Below are 20417 nucleotides of genomic sequence, written 5' to 3'. Positions count from 1 at the left end.
CGCTGGAGTCCAAAAACGCTCAGATTTTATCGACCAAGCGTAAGTTCCGTTCACGCACAAGTAAACATTCTGTGAGATTTTAACGTGCATTTACCCGAAGCATTCCCCGTATAAAAAGTGTTGTGTTATTTACATATTTAAGTGCCTAATCTACGTGTTCTAATGTGTATTTCTATTGTGAAATCTGTTTCAGCGTCTTCATGATTCGGACGAAAACCTGCAGGAGATTGTTTTCAGCGTGCACGAGGTGAGTGTTGCGTGAGGCGCGTGCGTGCGTCACCTGAGGGGTTCTAAAAAAAAAAAAAAAAAAAAAACAAAAACCTGCGCCTTTAATAATAATAGTAGAAATACAAATATACAATAAATATATCCTTTTTTTTTCAAGTAATAGGTCCATTTATTCAGTTTTATTTAGTATTAATTTCATAAATAAGCAATAAATCTATTAATTTAAAATATATGTGTCCTAAATAATAAAATGACTGCTTTAAGCTGCAGAACAAAGTCTTTATTTCTAGAATATTCGTATTTGTTTCTTAAATACAATGCGTTTAAATCTTTAAAGCGTTATTTTAAAATGTGAAATAAGCAGGTTGTATTTATCAAAACGTATGGACGATTCAAACAATGTCTGAACACATTTTCAAAACGCGAGGAAAAAAAAAACAAAAAAAAAAAACACCCAGGTCAACAGATGGAAAAACAATTGAGCCCCAGTTCACCATAAGGTAATATCTGATTGTCTTTATCATCAGGCGGTGGTAATAAAAAAGAGAGGGGCGGGGGCAAATCCCACCCGGCTCAACCCCTTTCCAAGCACAGGGAAACCGGCCAATTATTTTTCCGTGTGAAGGAACCGGTGATAGTGAAGGAAGAGACAGCCGGGCGGATAGACACCGCCTTATTAAAACCCTTCTGTACCACAAATCTGATAAAAGAGAGGGAGAGAGGATAAACGGACGGACAGACAAAATCGCTCCTTGACGTTCAGGATGAGCGCGAGGCGATGCGGAATCACGCTGACCGGGTGGCGATAATGGTCGGTTACCCGGAAAGGGTCACCCGCTCAGCGCGAGAGCTCTTTAATGAAAAACCCCACCGGGTGTCCTCATCAAACCCATCCACTGACTCTCTTTAGCTCGTCACTGTAATTAAAACTCTTTGATGACAGCCATGGGCTGGATGACAAATTAAAGAGAGTCGGTAGCTACTAATACATTTAATAATAAGTGAAAGGTTGTGATTGTATTACTCAAAAATATCACTATCAGCCATTAACCTATTCACATTTGAAATGACATATTTGGCCAATTTGACCTCATTCGATTTGGTGATATCGCTAATAATAATAACATGATTTTAGGGTCACGTGAGCCCAGCTACTCTCATGTGTAAGACGACAGTCACCCTGAAATCAAAATGGACGATTCGTATTTTTGCAGTGTTTATCATAAATGATTTATCCGTGCACACCATTATTGTGTTAAAGGATTAGTTCACTTTCAAATTAAATTTCCTGATCATTTACTCACCCCCATGTCATTCAAGATGTCTTTCTTCAGTCGAAAAGAAATGAAGGTTTTTGATGAAAACATTCCAGGATTTTTCTCCATATAGTGGACTTCAATGGAGCCCAAACGGTTGAAGGTCAAAATTACATTTTCAGTGCAGCTTCAAAGAGCTTTAAACGATCCCAGACGAGGAATAAGGGTCTAATCTAGAGAAACCATCACTCAGTTTTTTTAAATTAAAAATGTTATATGTTTTAAGCATAAATGCTCATCTTGAACTAGCTCTCTTCTTCTTCTTCTTCTTCTTCTTCTTCTTCTTCTTCTTCTTCTTCTTCTTCTTCTTCTTCTTCTTCTCTATTAGAATTCCAGCAGTGTAGACACTGCTAAGTGTATTACTGCCCTCCACAGGTCAAAGTTTGAACTAACTATTATATACTTGCTCTAGCATATTGTACATGACAATTTAGTTCAAACTTTGACCTGTGGAGGGCAGTAATACACTTAGCAGTGTCTACACTGCTGGAATTCAAATAGAGAAGAAGATGAGAGCTAGTTCAAGATGAGCATTTATGGTTAAAACGTATAACATTTTTAATTTAAAAAAATGAGTGATGGTTTCTCTAGATAAGACCCTTATTCTTCGTCTGGGTTCATGTAGAACGTTTTGAAGCTGCACTGAAACTGTAATTTTGACCTTCAGCCGTTTGGGCTCCATTGAAGTCCACTATATGGAGAAAAATCCTGGAATGTTTTCATCAAAAACCTTCATTTCTTTTCGACTGAAGAAAGAAAGACATGAACATCTTGGATGACATGGGGGTGAGTAAATTATCAGGAAATTTTAATTTGAAAGTGTAGTAATCCTTTAAATTCATGTTCCTCATAATCTTGAATCAGAATATCTTCCCCTCCATCTTGCAGCATCTCTTCTCTGATGACGAGGGCGGGGCAACCTGTCACTCTCATGAGATCTACGAATAGCAAACCACAATCATCCAATCAATTCCACATGGACAAAATCAAGCCCCGTCCTACATTTGTTCTTGTTTGCGAAGCCGTTTCACTCGGATATACGGCACGATAGAGAAGACTAGCACAACTTCCGTTTCATGCCAACTTTAAATCAGTAACATCAGCTTCAATCTTCAAATCTGGAAGTTTATTCTCATTCATCACAAATGCAATGTAAAGCAAAGTTCGATCTGGACTCCACAGCTCACATCGCCTCGTCGTTTCAGCTCAGTCGCTGTGTCTAAATTATGAGATCAAATCCTGAAATGATCTCAACTGATAGTATGAGAAGGTGTGATGTAAAGACGATCCACACAGAGCACCTGAGAAACACACACACACACTCACACACAGGAATGATTATGCGTTCTCACCTGACAGATCCCGGGTCCCAAGTGCCTTGTAGTTTTTAAGGTGTGAGATTCACAAGGATTAGCTCCCAGCTAAGAGGAATATTGAGATGAGAACGAGTTCTCTGTGCAGAATACAGAATTCGGCTTTCAGACCATCAGTTATACACTCTAGATGAAAATAAAGGTTCTTTATTGGTTCCAAAAAGAACCTTGGAATCTTTCCATTCCATAAAAGGTTCTTTAGATTTTTTCTGATCACTCTAAAAATAAATGGTTATTGAAATGACTGATCACTGAAATGTTCTTTAGGGAACCCAAAATGTTTTTTTCAATGGCATTGTTATGAAAAACCTTTTTTTGGAGGTTTTATTTTTAAGAGTGTAGCTGTCGTGCAATTAAGAGATGATAATTTAAGCTTTCTAAGTGCGTGAATTGCTTTAGTCATTGCTTTTGGCCATCATGCACTTTATGTTAAATGTTTTCACATTATTCATCAACAGCTTCAATCTTCAAATCTGGAAGCTTATAGTCATTCATTATGAATGTAATGCAAACCAGCAAAGCTTTGGAAGTTTAAGCTTTGTATATTTAGGCCATCTTAATACTGTTGCATACTGTATTATGCATGTGCAGATGTGTGTTATGAGCAGGGGATATGTGTGTATGTGTGTTTGCATGTGTGCAATCTAGAGATGTGTGAAGAATTTGGGGAAAAGGGGCTAAAAATCTGTGAAAAGACAGAGAGGGGGGCTGGAACTCAGCTGGAAACTGATTGGCTGCCAGCCTGAGGAGGAAATAAGAATCTGCTGTCCTCTCCGGTCTGGGACCTCGGTGACCAGGCGCAAGATGTCTGCCACGGCCCCCGAGGGCCCCGCGGCGTCCCCTCAACACTCCTCTGCCTCTGAAAGCGTCTTTCTCATTTTATTATTGACTCGAAATGCCACCCAGTCTCTATTTCCCTCCCTCGGTTTCTCTCTCTCTTGCTCTCTCCGTCCCGAGCGCACAGGAGAGAGTCGGGCGAAAGGCTGCGGGTGAATCAGGGTCACTCAAAATCAATACTGTGCTTTTAGACGGGACAGATACATAAGGGACAGTAATAGTCTTAAATGTTCTTTTGTAACTCTCAGAGGCTTTGACGGAAGATTTGGGATCCTGAAGAATCACGACACATTTTTAATTTTCCAACGCAAACTGTGAGTATTTTCATCGCCTTTCATTGCAGTTCACAGAAATGAAGAAGATCTGGGTCAGTCACAGGGATTTTGTTAACTTCAGCTGTGTGTGTCCTATCATTGGTAGAAAATGTACATAAAAGGCCCCTCAGTTATTTAAATACATTCTAAAAAAATGCTGGGTTAAAAACAACCCAGTGTTTGGGTTGTTTTAACCCAGCAGTTGGGTTAAGTGATTGCTCAATGTGCTGGACAGTTTTATTTAACTCAACTATTGTTTAAAAATGACTGTATGTATGGCTTAAAATCAACCCAAAATAGTTTGGAAATTAAAAATCAGGCACATAATTACTAGAGGCAACAATAATAATCAAAAGGTGAACATTTATTAATAAGCAATTTAATAAATGTTTATTGATGCATTATTATACTTATTAATAAATGTTAATTCCCAACATACTTTGGGTTCATTTTAAGCAAGCAATATGGTAATTTTTAAACAATAGTTGAGTTAAATAAAACTACCCAGCAGGTTGGGCAAACATTTAACCCATTTGTCCATTTTCAACTCAACTTGGGTTGTTTTTAACCCAGCATTTTTTAGTTTAGGCTACATGAAAAATATAAGCACTTTGTAAATACTGTTTTTGTAGGTGTAGTAGTGTAGTAAAAACAACCAAAGTTGGGTTGAAAATGGACAAACTCAGTGATTGGGTTGTTTTAACCCAGCGGTTGGGTTAAATGTTTGTGTTTATGTGTCTGATTTTTAATTCCCAACCTATTTTGGGTTCATTTTAAGTCAGTCATATAGTAATTTTTAAACAGTAGTTGAATTAAATAAAACTACCCAGTAGGTTGGCCAAACATTTAACCCAGTCGCTGGGTTTGTCCATTTTCAACCCAACTTGGGTTGTTTTTAACCCAGCATTTTCTTTTAGAGTGTATAATTATTATTAAACATTTTTTCTTGAATACATGCCAGCACTTGTTTAAAAATGATTTGTAAAAACAATAATGATAACCTATATAACATGCCTATTTTTACTAATTAAAATTATGATTTTTGCTTGGCCCAAAAGGACTTGAATATGCATGTATTTTAAATTGCAAAATAAAGTAACAATAGGCCGACTGAAAATGATATGGTTTTCTGTTAAGGTGTCAAGCTCACGCTCTCCAGAAGCAAGAGTGACAATCACCGTCCACGCGTTCGCGCCCTTTGACCTGTCACGTCACTCTGCCGCACACAGACATGACGTGACAGCGGCATATCAGCACATGCCTCGCGGTGCCGTCGCTGCGCGCGCTAAATGTTCTAGGCGTGTATCATACCGCGGCTCCGTTACCGAGGTCAGATGATCACAGACTGGAAATATATTTACCCTCAAAGGGCTGTCAACACCTCGTTAGACCCGGCCAACAAAACAGGCCCTTTACAGTGGCCTGAAGTAATCAATAAACTGTTCAACTTCAATTGAATTTAACGTTTTTAGATTAAATAATATATACTATTTTAGTTCTATATCTATCTATCTATCTATCTATCTATCTATCTATCTATCTATCTATCTATCTATCTATCTATCTATCTATCTATCTATCTATCTATCTATCTATCTATCTATCTATCTATCTATCTATCTATCTATCTATCTATCTATCTATCTATCTATCTATCTAATGCCAATATATAAGAGTACCTGCTAAAAATCTTTACTGACTGAAAATTTAATTAGCGATTTCCTGCAGAGTCCTAACATTAGTTTCATTCATTAGCGTTATATTTTACTGCTACATTTCACAGGCGACTGTACAAAACGCCATAAAACGAACAATAAAAGCGCAGCACTTTCAGTCGTGAGGAGTGTGGATTGGTTTTTGAAGAGCGTTTCCATCTCTCGAGACTACCAGAAACCAAATAAAGTTGAATTACGGCTCGTACGCATAGATTCATTTCAACTCGGCCCAAAGTTTACGCTTCCTCGTAAAGCTGCTCCCGTTCTGACCCGTTCGCCATGTTCCGTGGCCACCCATAAAAGCTGAGTGACCCCCGGTGGCCAGAGGTCAGGGGCCGCCCGTCAGGGGGAAGGAAGTCCCGCCATATTGTTGTCAGAGTCCATCAGCAGCGGACGCACATGAAAGCGGCGCATTCCTGCTTTATGATGCGATCGGGCCGCTGCAGCCTTTGCTCGGTGCTAGATTCATGAACGCCGTTGACAGGATTAACGCCGTACGTCTCATTAGAGGATCTTGGCGCTGAGAGCCGCGGCGGGAGGCGAGCTGAGAAACTGAGCCATTAGTGCGTCTTGTCTGCTCTCGCGTCTGCCTTCACCTGCTCTCCCCTGCGCTATCTCAACAAAAATATGTTCTGAGAACGTTTTGCTAACGTTTCCATTAAAATGTTCTTTCTGAATGTTCTCTGAACGTTCAAAACATCCGGTTTTGAGAATGTCTTCTTGGTTAAACAAACATAAGAGGAACATTCCATTTTGCAAACATTATTGGAATGTTACATTTGAATGTTCTCTGAACATTCCAAAACTAGTAACATTCAAAAAATGCTGAAACATTAAAAACAACTCTCCATGAACGATGTATATTCTAGCATTATTGAAGACTAGACTGTTCTATTAATGTTACTGGAAGAAGGTTTGTTCATAACGTTCGCTGTTAGCCGGGCTGAGGATTTATCTGCACATGAAGGTCACTCAGGCCCGTGACACTCGCTCTTTAAAGAGATGAATGTCAGTGTTTTCAGTCAGCGCTCATTGAGGATCAAATGCCTGTTTGCTGTCAGAGCTTTTTGTGTAAATGTTCAGTAATGTCAAGTGACCCCTGAATGTTCCCCAACTTCATGTAACACAAGCCCTAAACAAATCAATGCTGAAAGAGAGAGTTCACCCAAAAATGCCAGTTCTGTCGTTATTTACTCCTTCCAAACCTGTACGACTTTCTTCTGTTTAGTACAGCTGATCTGAACTAGTTTCTCTCTGTTTCCTCCAGTCTTATCCTTTCCCCACTGCACTATAAGTGAAAACCATAACATTTGAAGGAATAAATCAGCTCAAAATGAGCATTTTTCATCACTGTATGAGTAAAAAACACAAAAGATTAAAAGAAAAATGTCTTTTGTCCACACTGAAAGTCAATTGGGCCCAATGTTGTTTCTTTAAAATATCTTTTTTTGTTTTTTCACAGAAGAAAGAAATGCACACTGGATTGGATCAAAATGACGGTGAGTAAATAATGATTATATTTAATGTTCTCTGATATGTCAGTCAGCTGCGCATGTGACACAACAACAACATTCATTTATAAAGCACATTTAAACACAATATAGATTGATTCAAAGTGCTGTAAAGAGTACTAAGCAGGCCTACGTAATAAAAACATCAATTACATGTTCTCAAAAGCTTTAAAATAAACTATGAATTTAATTGGAAGCCAGTGAAGGGATGCTAAAATAGGGAAGATATGCAGTGTTGCAGAGTTTGTGGCTTTCCCATGGAATTGGGCTGCTTTTACACGGTTGCCACGGGTTGTTTTTCATGTCCACGGGTTAAATCGACCCCAAATTACATGATATTTAGCCCCTGGAATGCGAATCTTACCAGGGGACCCCCCTGAAATGCAATTGGGCTAGTTTTGAGGAGCAATTGGGCAGGTTTTGTTGTGAAAACCTGGCAACCCTGAAGATATGGTCCCTCTTTTAGACCCAGTCAAGAGTCTTGCGGCCGCATTTTGAACAACTTGCAATCGTGATAATGAAGATTGAGGGAGACCAGAATAAAGAGAGTTGCAATAAACTAATCATGATGTTACAATTGCATGAATCGCAACTTCTAATTCAAAGATTCTTCAACTTTGCAATAGATGTTAATTTATTTCTAATAAGAGCACAAATTTGTTTATCAAAAAATACTGAAAAGTCAAAGATCACTCCAAGGTTTTTGATTTATTTGCATACATTGGTTGAGAGAGGACCTAACTTGGCTTCACGATCAGGGGAGGAATTTGCAGGAAAACCTAAAATTAAAACCTGTTTTCTCCTCATTTAGCTGCAGAAAATGATTTGTCATCCACCTCTTGATATCATTTACACATTTCAATAACACATCGAATGAAACAGTGCTGTCAAGCCTTACTGGAAGGTAAAACTGAGAAGCAAATGCATAACAATGATATGAAATGTTGTATTTCTGAAAAATGTGGGCCAAGGGGAGCATATTGAGGGGAAAACAAGAAAGGTCCCAAAATAGATACCTGGGGCTCAGGGTTCTCACAATACAGGTGAAGATGATGAGGAAAAATTCACTTAATTTACAGATAAAGTCCTATTCTTGAGGTAAGAAGCATAATAAAGTGCCTTTAACACCTACCATACATTCTGGTCATTCAAGAAGAGTGTTATGGTCAATGGTATCAAATGCGATGTGAGATTTAGTCCTTTTACATTTTGTCCATTTCACCCAGTTTTATCCTTTTCTTACTGTACTACAAGTAAAAAGGCCAACCATGACATTTAAAGGAGTAAACCAGCCAAAAACGTGAGCTTTGTCACTATATGACTGACTTTCTCTATAGAACACAAAAGAAGATATTTTGAAACATGTCTCAGTGGGTATTTTTGTGCACATTGAAAGTAAATGGGGTTCAATGTTGTTTCTGTCTTCATAATGTCTTCTTTTATGCTCCATAGAAAAAGAAGAAAAGAAATGCAGTTGGGTTTGAAATGACATACAGCTAAGAAAATGATATTTTTGGGTGAAGTATCTCTTTAATCTGAATACTAATAGAGGCCTCTGTAAGCGGCTTTTCTTTGATAATATTTGGTGTTAATATCATGGCAATTCAGCTGTTTCACCCAAACTTGTCCTTTTCATACTGTACTACAAGTAAAAAGGCCAATGTAACATTTAAATGAATAAATCTGACACAAAAATGTTAATTCTTCAAATCTGAATGACTTTCTTCCATAGAAGGAAGATATATTGCAGATTGTCCAAAGCAAAAGTGAACAGACGCTATCAAGCTTCGATAAATAACAAAAAACATATCTTTTGAAGCCATATGATAGTTTTTGCACGAACGAACCCCTTTTCCAAAATAAAAAAGGAAATGTGGTGTTTGTTGCAAAGCACGCTGGGGAATTGCATGATATTTTTGAATTCCAGTCTCTCTAAGACGAATAAAGCCCGTGGATTAGATGTGCGTGGCAGCAGCCGTATGCACAGATGCAGATTGCGGATTGAATATTCTGCGGGTTTCAGCGCGTCTGCTGAAGGAGCGATGCAGTCAGTTCGATCTCATCTCCTGTAGTCATCCAAGGGAACCGGGGCCGTCGCACGCCACATAATAACATTAAAAACACACGGATGAGTCCTCAGTGTAAGCTTTCTGTGAATAACCTCACGCATGAGGCGGACCGGCTTTGTGAAGATCCAAAAACAGCAGTTTCTATCTGGTCCTGTTTAGTTTTGGCCTCCTAACTGGAGCTGACCTCTGTCTGACCCCGGACCGGGTCTGATCACGGCCCGCCGCTGACCCATTTCTCGCCTCTGATCTCTCTCCTCGCAGTACGCTAAAGCCATCGACCGGTCGGGCCGCAGGATGACAGGTGCTAAAAGTTTGACAGCGCAGGCCAGAGATACATGCTTTGAAGGAAGAGTGATTCCTGAGTGTGTGTGTGTGTGTGTGTAGGCATTTACACTGGCACCAGTGTTATTTAGGTATTATTTATATACTGTTAAAGCATTTATTAATACTTTGAATTAGCGTTTTAGTTTTAGTTTTAATTTTAGCTTCATTTTTTTGTAATTTTTTTATTTGCTTTTATATTACTATTTAGGTTTCTTTTTTTTTTTTTTTAGGTTTTATTTATTTTCCAGTATTTTTAGTGCTTTGACTTAAACTTAATTCAGTTATTATGTAGGCCGTTTATTAATTATTTTAATAATATAGCAATAATATAACCCTGAATCACACCCTTAATCACACATTCTATTTTATATCTTTATATCATATTAATATTTTATGTTAGAACATTATTGTACATAATATGTGTACATAAAAGTGTTCTTAAAATTGAGTCAAAAATCAAGTTTCTAATGAGAAAAATTGTTGTTTTGCATTTTAAGATAATAGTGCATAAAAATATCTGAACTTTTGTCAGTCTGAATTAATTATGCGTCAAAATCACAGCTGTAATTATTTCTAGTTTGTTAATTAAAAATAAACCATAAAAACATTTTTAAATAAAATAAATGTTAATTGAAATAATTAAAATATTGTAAAAAATTAATTTAGTTTAACTTGATGTACTAAAATAATTAAAACAGAAAAAAAAATCAATAAAAACTATATAGATATATTTAAAAAAAACTAATAAAAATAACAAAAACTAAAATAAAAATAAGATATATTTTTATTTATATTTTATATTATTTTTTTTATATTTTGTTATACAAAATATATACACATATATATATACAGCTATGGAAAAAATTAAGAGACCACTCCAAGTTCAGAAATCAATGTTAAGTGGTCTCTTAATTTTTTCCATAGCTGTATATTTAAATAAATATATAAAAATATGTAATAATTTAGTATAATCAATGATACTAAAATAACACTAATCTGAAAAAGAGCAAGTTGAGCACATTGCATTGTCGGATACATCGTTATTTGCATACTGCACTTTTTGGTTTTTGCAAGGAACATTTTTGCAGAACATTTGCATGCTATGCAGTGTGTGCATACTAAATATTGCAGAAATAGTAGATGCTGTTCTGAAATCAGTCAGTGTGTTTTGAGAATAAGTGTTAATTGGCTGAGATTAACTAAGGTTATTCCCTCTCTCTCTCTCTCTCTCTCTCTCTCTCTCTCTCTCTCTGTGTGTGTGTGTGCATGTGCACTTTGGAGGGGTCACGCGGTGACTCCCGCATGCGGTCCGGCGGCGGCCCACGAGTGCTGTTATCCAGGAACAAGCAGGGCTTTTATCACATCTCCAGCTCTGACTCAGAAACTGCATTTCGAGGCTCTCTCTCTCTCTTTCTTCGGGACGGCGAGCGGACGCAGTTCTCCACAGCAGTTCAGCGCAGGAGCAGCCGCGCTCAGGCCCGTCTCTGTGAGTCAGAGGTTTTTACACCTTTCACTATGAAACACACACACACACATCTCTGACTCTCAGCCTACTCAGGCATATGCTGCTTATGTCGACATGTTTATTGCTTTAAAACTGACCCCACAGAGAGAGGGAGACACGTGCGGGGAATCCCAGGTCTCTGTCTGTCTGTCTAGAGATGTGAAACCAGCGCGCTTGTGTCAGTTGAACTGATTGTGGAAATAAGAAGGCTTGGGTGAATACAAGCAATGCTTGTGTTTCAGTGGATTCTGTGTGATCTTTAGTTATTTAAACTGCCCCTATTATGCTTTTTGGGATGTTACCTTTCATGTAGTGTGTAATAGAGCTGTTTGTGAATGGAAAAGTTCTGCAAAGTTTTAAAGATCAAAGTGCATTTATTGTCTCCCAAAAGAAAGACATGATTCTGAACTGCCTGAAATTATTTTTTTGGGCCGATATAATACTGATTATAACAAACAATTATTGTTCGATACCGATAATTGTCATTTGACTTCTTATTTAAAGTTTTGTCATTAAAATAGATTAGCAAAGTTCAAAAACGCATTCATTAAGTTAGCTAGTCTATTGCTGCATCAACAAATAATTTGTAATGAACATGGATTGGATCCATTTAACATTCAGCAGGCCAAAGATACATATGAAATAAACAGTGCTTTTTAGGTAGGTTTAATAGTAGTTTTCAGGTACTGAAATAAAGTAAACAAATCACTGTACAACAACTTCACTGTATAAATTAAATACATATTAATCCTTATTAAAGATACAAAAGTTATTTTATCATGAGTAGTGAGCGATTTATTTAGTGGCGCAGCAGGAATATTAGGCTGCTGTCACTTTAAGAGCTGCACGGATCCAATATACTGTTACACATGCATTTTATTTCTTGGCTGTTTATGTTCATTTAAGACAAAAGTGTCTCATTTCGAAAGCTATGACCTCCGGAGGTCGCATTGGTCAGCCGTAAAGCTGCTTCATTTCAGTAATCTGACCAGTACATTCCAAAGTCATTAAGAAATTGCAACAATTTACGCTTGACTAGGAATAACGGTCAATTTTATAATGGTTACTGTTCTGAAATAAGACATGTGACCTCCGGAGGATGCAGGCTTTGAAATGAGACTCCGCTTATGTTTGTTATATCTTATGTTTGTTATATCAGCCTTTTTTCATGCTATAGCTAATATGCAGATGGTTTTTAATTGCTCAGAGATTGTCCGATAAATATCGGTGGCTGATACATCGGTGCGGCTCTACTTTAATGTGCTGAGGAAGAGTTGAAATTCACATATGCTAATGTGCGTTTGCTTTCCAACTGGCAATGTAAGCGGTCGCCCAATCAAAACAGACTGGGCCATCTGACCAATCAGAGCTGTGCAGGTTCTCCTCCAGGTTCTAAATCCTTGATCGAACCGTTTCAGACATTGTGAGAAAAGAGCCGATTACAGTGTTTTTTGACCTTGGATGCATATTGTAGGAGACTCCGAAACAAAATGAGGAACTTTTAAAATAGCACTGTAGGGGAACTTTAAACGGGTACAGGTATCTTATGAGGGGCTGAGCTGTTTGTAATCATATATTAAAATAACGCCAATGACACATGATCAGAAAGTGTCTCACATCACCTCTATTTACATTATAAATGCGTCCCATTTCAGAGGCTGCATACTTTGAAAGCCAAGCTTTTATAGTTCACGACGATTGTACCGAGTGTTGTTGAATGGGACGGTCTTCTCTCCTGTGACAGCTGCTGATGATGTATTGTTTAATTATCTGTTATTATAACATAATTTTCAGTATAGGTCCAATTTTCCATATTGCTACATCCCAACATAGCATATTTTCATTTATCGACGTCTTTGTCATCAGTGGCGTTTTCCTTGGCGAATCGCTGGTCTTTGATGAGGAGAATCTCAATATTGAAGGTGCAGGACAGAAGAGGTCTGTGTATTTATCTGAGATGGTGTAAAACAGTCTGGACGGGCCTCCTGTCGACTGGACTCAGATCAGTATCAGACGCTGATCAGATGGGTCTCCAGCAGCCACATACACACACCCAACAGGCCCGGTGACAGCAGGCACTCCTGATAAACAGACCCCCTTCAACACACACACACACACACCCCATCCATCCATCCATCCATCCATCCATCCATCCATCCATCCATCCATCCATCCATCCATCCATCCATCCATCCATCCATCCATCCATCCATCCATCCATCCATCCATCCATCCATCCATCCATCCATCCATCCATCCATCCATCCATCCATCCATCCATCCATCCACAAATCAAGGCACTCAGAATCTCTTGGTCTGAATATGCCTCTAATCTTTCCATTTAATTTGATGCATCTCAGCTCACCAAACTATACAACTTAACGTCGTCCTTTGAAACACGACTACTAATCGCTGCCCCACCAGCAAAGTCAAATCCGCATGAGAAAGTCCAGGCTGTTCTCAGATCAGCTGCTGTGGGGAAATTCCACCAGCACATGACAGGAGTGTGTTGCTTTGGATCGTCTGTTGGGTGTTTGCGTTTCCTTCTGTGCTTGTAGGTTAGCCATGACGGGAGTCCAGACACATGCGATCTTCCCTGAACATGCTGCCTGTGAGAGAGATAAAGAGAGAGAGGGAGAGGTCTTGGCTTGTAGGATTTGGACCTCTCAGCCTAGAAACAGCCGGCCCAGTTTGGACTCAGACCTGGTGTTAATGTCCTTTTTTTTCTCCAATACAAATCTGTTGTGTAGCAACCCCCAGATTCTCCTTTACCCACAAACCGCATGTGTTTTTAAACGCACAGCAACACACACACACACACACACACGACAGGCACACATAGAGAGAAAGACATGTTGCTTATTCAGGTGTTCATGCACAACTACACTAGATTGAATCAGACACAGAGATTCAGAGATGGTTGGCAGGATAATTTCATTCTTTTTGGGGGTGCAAAGATCATTTTGCATGCGTATCTTTATCATCAGTATTACAGAAAACACACTAGAAAAGATTTCTGCTTTTAGTTCTGATACTAATCAAGTCAAGTCACGTTTATTTATATTAATTGTGATAAAGTGTGAGTAACTATACAATAGATTTAGGTTAACGTGAAATCAATCAACAATTAAATCTATTTACATCCTTAAACATACAGTGCAATTCATGCACTTTTTTTTTAGGGATTTTCATCCCAAAATTTAAATTCAGTCATCATTTAATTTGCATTGACTGTCATTGTATGAAGAAAAAATAGACATTTCAAAATATCATACAGGTTTGGAACAACAATGATGACTGAATTAACATTTTTAGTTTTTAGTTTCTGGTCTTGTGATGGTTTCATTGGTGCATGTTATTCTAAAAAAAAAATATCTTTATAATTTTCCATTTAAAAGCAACATCATCCTACAGTTCCTTACAATATTCAAATTATGATTGACAATTTTTTAGTTTCACTTTGAAAAGTGTTTTTTTTTTTTTTTTATAATAATTAAATGTGTTTGTGAAACATGCAATTCATAGAAGTTAGATGTGCAAAACATGCAATCCATATATTGTGGAATATTATCAATGCAATCAATATATTTAGGAATATTAATCCATATATTGAGGATTAATATCAATGCAATCCATATATTGAGGATTAATATCAATGCAATCCATATATTTAGGAATATTAATCCATATATTGAGGATTAATATCAATGCAATCCATATATTGAGGATTAATATCAATGCAATCCATATATTTAGGAATATTAATCCATATATTGAGGATTAATATCAATGCAATCCATATATTGAGGATTATTATGAATGCAATCCATATATTGAGGATTATTATCAATGCAATCTATATATTGAGGATTATTATCAATGCAATCCATATATTGAGGAATATTATCAATGCAATCCGTATATTGAGGAATATTATCAATGCAATCTATATATTGAGGATTATTATCAATGCAATCCATATATTGAGGAATATTATCAATGCAATCCGTATATTGAGGAATATTATCAATACAGTCCGTATATTGAGGATTATTATCAATGCAATCTATATATTGAGGATTATTATCAATGCAATCCATATATTGAGGATTATTATCAATGCAATCCATATATTGAGGATTATTATCAATGCAATCCGTATATTGAGGATTATTATCAATGCAATCCATATATTGAGGATTATTATCAATGCAATCCGTATATTGAGGATTATTATCAATGCAATCCGTATATTGAGGATTATTATCAATGCAATCCATATATTGAGGATTATTATCAATGCAATCCGTATATTGAGGATTATTATCAATGCAATCCGTATATTGAGGATTATTATCAATGCAATCCGTATATTGAGGATTATTATCAATGCAATCCATATATTGAGGATTATTATCAATGCAATCCATATATTGAGGAATATTATCAATGCAATCCGTATATTGAGGATTATTATCAATGCAATCCGTATATTGAGGATTATTATCAATGCAATCCGTATATTGAGGAATATTATCAATGCAATCCGTATATTGAGGATTATTATCAATGCAATCCGTATATTGAGGGTTATTATCAATGCAATCCGTATATTGAGGATTATTATCAATGCAATCTATATATTGAGGATTATTATCAATGCAATCCATATATTGAGGAATATTATCAATGCAATCCATATATTGAGGAATATTATAAATGCAATCCATATATTGGGGAATATTATAAATGCAATCCATATATTGAGGAATATTATAAATGCAATCCATATATTGGGGAATATTATCAATGCAATCCATATATTGGGGAATATTATAAATGCAATCCATATATTGGGGAATATTATCAATGCAATCCATATATTGGGGAATATTATCAATGCAATCCATATATTGGGGAATATTATAAATGCAATCCATATATTGAGGAATATTATCAATGCAATCCATATATTGGGGAATATTATAAATGCAATCCATATATTGGGGAATATTATAAATGCAATCCATATATTGAGGAATATTATCAATGCAATCCATATATTGGGGAATATTATAAATGCAATCCATATATTGGGGAATATTATAAATGCAATCCATATATTGAGGAATATTATAAATGCAATCCATATATTGGGGAATATTATCAATGCAATCCATATATTGGGGAATATTATAAATGCAATCCATATATTGGGGAATATTATCAATGCAATCCATATATTGGGGAATATTATCAATGCAATCCATATATTGGGGAATATTATAAATGCAATCCATATATTGAGGAATATTATCAATGCAATCCATATATTGGGGAATATTATAAATGCAATCCATATATTGGGGAATATTATAAATGCAATCCATATATTGAGGAATATTATCAATGCAATCCATATATTGGGGAATATTATAAATGCAATCCATATATTGAGGAATATTATCAATGCAATCTATATATTGAGGAATATTATCAATGCAATCCATATATTGGGGAATATTATAAATGCAATCCATATATTGAGGAATATTATCAATGCAATCCATATATTGAGGATTATTATCAATGCAATCTTATTGAGGATTATTATCAATGCAATCTATATATTGAGGATTATTATCAATGCAATCCATATATTGAGGATTATTATCAATGCAATCCATATATTGGGGAATATTATCAATGCAATCCATATATTGGGGAATATTATCAATGCAATCCATATATTGAGGAATATTATCAATGCAATCCATATATTGGGGAATATTATAAATGCAATCCATATATTGAGGAATATTATCAATGCAATCCATATATTGGGGAATATTATAAATGCAATCCATATATTGGGGAATATTATAAATGCAATCCATATATTGAGGAATATTATCAATGCAATCCATATATTGGGGAATATTATAAATGCAATCCATATATTGGGGAATATTATAAATGCAATCCATATATTGAGGAATATTATAAATGCAATCCATATATTGGGGAATATTATCAATGCAATCCATATATTGGGGAATATTATAAATGCAATCCATATATTGGGGAATATTATCAATGCAATCCATATATTGGGGAATATTATCAATGCAATCCATATATTGGGGAATATTATAAATGCAATCCATATATTGAGGAATATTATCAATGCAATCCATATATTGGGGAATATTATAAATGCAATCCATATATTGGGGAATATTATAAATGCAATCCATATATTGAGGATTATTATCAATGCAATCCATATATTGGGGAATATTATAAATGCAATCCATATATTGAGGAATATTATCAATGCAATCTATATATTGAGGAATATTATCAATGCAATCCATATATTGAGGAATATTATCAATGCAATCCATATATTGGGGAATATTATAAATGCAATCCATATATTGAGGAATATTATCAATGCAATCTATATATTGAGGAATATTATCAATGCAATCCATATATTGGGGAATATTATAAATGCAATCCATATATTGAGGAATATTATCAATGCAATCTTATTGAGGATTATTATCAATGCAATCTATATATTGAGGATTATTATCAATGCAATCCGTATATTGAGGATTATTATCAATGCAATCCATATATTGAGGATTATTATCAATGCAATCCATATATTGAGGATTATTATCAATGCAATCCGTATATTGAGGATTATTATCAATGCAATCCATATATTGAGGATTATTATCAATGCAATCCATATATTGAGGATTATTATCAATGCAATCCATATATTGAGGATTATTATCAATGCAATCCGTATATTGAGGATTATTATCAATGCAATCCGTATATTGAGGATTATTATCAATGCAATCCATATATTGAGGATTATTATCAATGCAATCCGTATATTGAGGATTATTATCAATGCAATCCATATATTGAGGAATATTATCAATGCAATCCGTATATTGAGGATTATTATCAATGCAATCCGTATATTGAGGAATATTATCAATGCAATCCATATATTGAGGATTATTATCAATGCAATCCGTATATTGAGGAATATTATCAATGCAATCCATATATTGAGGATTATTATCAATGTAATCCGTATATTGAGGATTATTATCAATGCAATCCATATATTGAGGAATATTATCAATGCAATCCGTATATTGAGGATTATTATCAATGCAATCCATATATTGAGGAATATTATCAATGCAATCCGTATATTGAGGATTATTATCAATGCAATCCATATATTGAGGAATATTATCAATGCAATCCGTATATTGAGGATTATTATCAATGCAATCCATATATTGAGGATTATTATCAATGCAATCCGTATATTGAGGATTATTATCAGTGCAATCCGTATATTGAGGAATATTATCAATGCAATCCGTATATTGAGGATTATTATCAATGCAATCCGTATATTGAGGAATATTATCAATGCAATCCATATATTGAGGATTATTATCAATGCAATCCGTATATTGAGGAATATTATCAATGCAATCCATATATTGAGGATTATTATCAATGTAATCCGTATATTGAGGAATATTATCAATGCAATCCATATATTGAGGATTATTATCAGTGCAATCCGTATATTGAGGAATATTATCAATGCAATCCGTATATTGAGGATTATTATCAATGCAATCCGTATATTGAGGAATATTATCAATGCAATCCATATATTGAGGATTATTATCAGTGCAATCCGTATATTGAGGATTATTATCAATGCAATCCGTATATTGAGGAATATTATCAATGCAATCCATATATTGAGGATTATTATCAGTGCAATCAATATTGAGGATTATTATATTATCCATATTATCCAATTGATTATTAAGACAGTTTAGAGTTGAAAAATGTCAAATAAGGAGATGAATTAAAGACCTTTTTAAGTTGACCTTTATTCTGTAGTTTTGTTAAACCCTTTGATGCTTTAAAGAAGCCAGAAACCAAAACACCAGAAGCAGAACTTTATTATTGCCTCTTAATAACAAGAGGCTTCTGTGCTGAATCTAGTGTCTGTTTAAAGCGTGTGGGTGTGTTTGGGTACTTGAGAAAAGCCTTTGTAAAAGTGAGGGCTGGCGGCTGGGACGGGCCCTCCTGGCAATGCTCAACACGTCATGTCGTCCTGATGCGTGTGTGATGAATAAGAATCGCTCCTGAGCTCGAGTCGAATGCAGAAGCATCAATCAGCTAAGAAATCACACCTTCACCCTCCGCCCGCGCGAGGGGGAGTCCTACATGAGGTCACCGAGCCTCTAAACCTGAGTGGGAGGTGTTAAGACGACCGGGCAACAAAACAAGAGAGAAAGAGAAAGAAAGAGAGAGAGAGGGCGCGCAAAATTTGTGGTGGGCTGCATTGAACACCACAAATCTGTGCTTTCATTTTCACTCTGCCTGTTCTTGTTCACCCCTCACATCTGATGCAAACACGCACATTTACACAATAGCACATACAGTTGTAGAAAATTATCTCAAAAGAGAAATATGAATAATTAATCATAGCTCGTTATAAATATTTGGATCAGTTAATTGCATCAATCACACATACATGGCAAATGGGAGATTGGAAGTGAATGAAGCTATGAAAAGAGTCATTTAAACAGCTGAAACAACCATCAGTTTCTCTCTACAAAGCTCCTTTGTTAACAAAGGGGTTCACAACTTTAACTAATAACTAAATGGCGATATATCGTACGGTACTTGCATTTGCCTTCGCTGTTGAAGAGCGTCCGAATATAGTCTCGAGAGAAAGTCTTGATAGTTCCATTCAACGGGCTGAAGTTGCAATCGATTTCTTCCACATTGAATGAAGAAACGATGATAAACTTGCGCTGGTAGTTTGACTCTGTTGTAGTCGAGGAAGTTGCGCATGGCTTGATGGAGATGAGGCCTGGGGCCGGATGAGGTCTCACTCGAACAGAAATCAGAAGAAGAAACAGTGGAGGGAACTTGGTGTTAGCTATTAAGTTCAACAGAAGTCATACCCCTGGAGTTTTGGATTGACCAATAAGAAAGGTGCAGTTTCTTTGTTTGTGGGCCTATAAGCTCTGATTAATATAACAAGCAAACAATGTATTCTATGAGATGGTGATGTCCACCAAAGTGTGAATCATTGAACAATGATTGTTTTGATAGGAGACACCACACAGATGGGGCTACATTAACTAGTAGT

General features: G+C 36.0%; 2 long non-coding RNA genes across 2 annotated transcripts in view; both read left to right on the top strand.

Moving 5' to 3' along the window:
- On the top strand, positions 1 to 11087 carry LOC137037960 (uncharacterized). The gene is made up of 4 exons (XR_010897332.1): positions 1 to 39; positions 194 to 247; positions 7246 to 7282; positions 10969 to 11087. It is a non-coding gene; the product is annotated as an uncharacterized lncRNA (long non-coding RNA).
- Positions 11088 to 11092: 5 nt separating this feature from the next.
- The window catches only part of LOC137037958 (uncharacterized), a 44749-nt gene continuing 35424 nt past the window's right edge, over positions 11093 to 20417 (top strand). The window contains exon 1 of the long non-coding RNA XR_010897331.1: positions 11093 to 11173. This is a non-coding gene — a long non-coding RNA (uncharacterized lncRNA). The remainder of the gene's footprint in view (positions 11174 to 20417) is intronic.

The sequence above is a fragment of the Chanodichthys erythropterus genome, chromosome 15 (assembly GCF_024489055.1).
Source record: "Chanodichthys erythropterus isolate Z2021 chromosome 15, ASM2448905v1, whole genome shotgun sequence".
NCBI classification, from domain to species: Eukaryota; Metazoa; Chordata; class Actinopteri; order Cypriniformes; family Xenocyprididae; genus Chanodichthys; species Chanodichthys erythropterus.
This window is presented reverse-complemented; position numbering and strand designations above follow the sequence as displayed.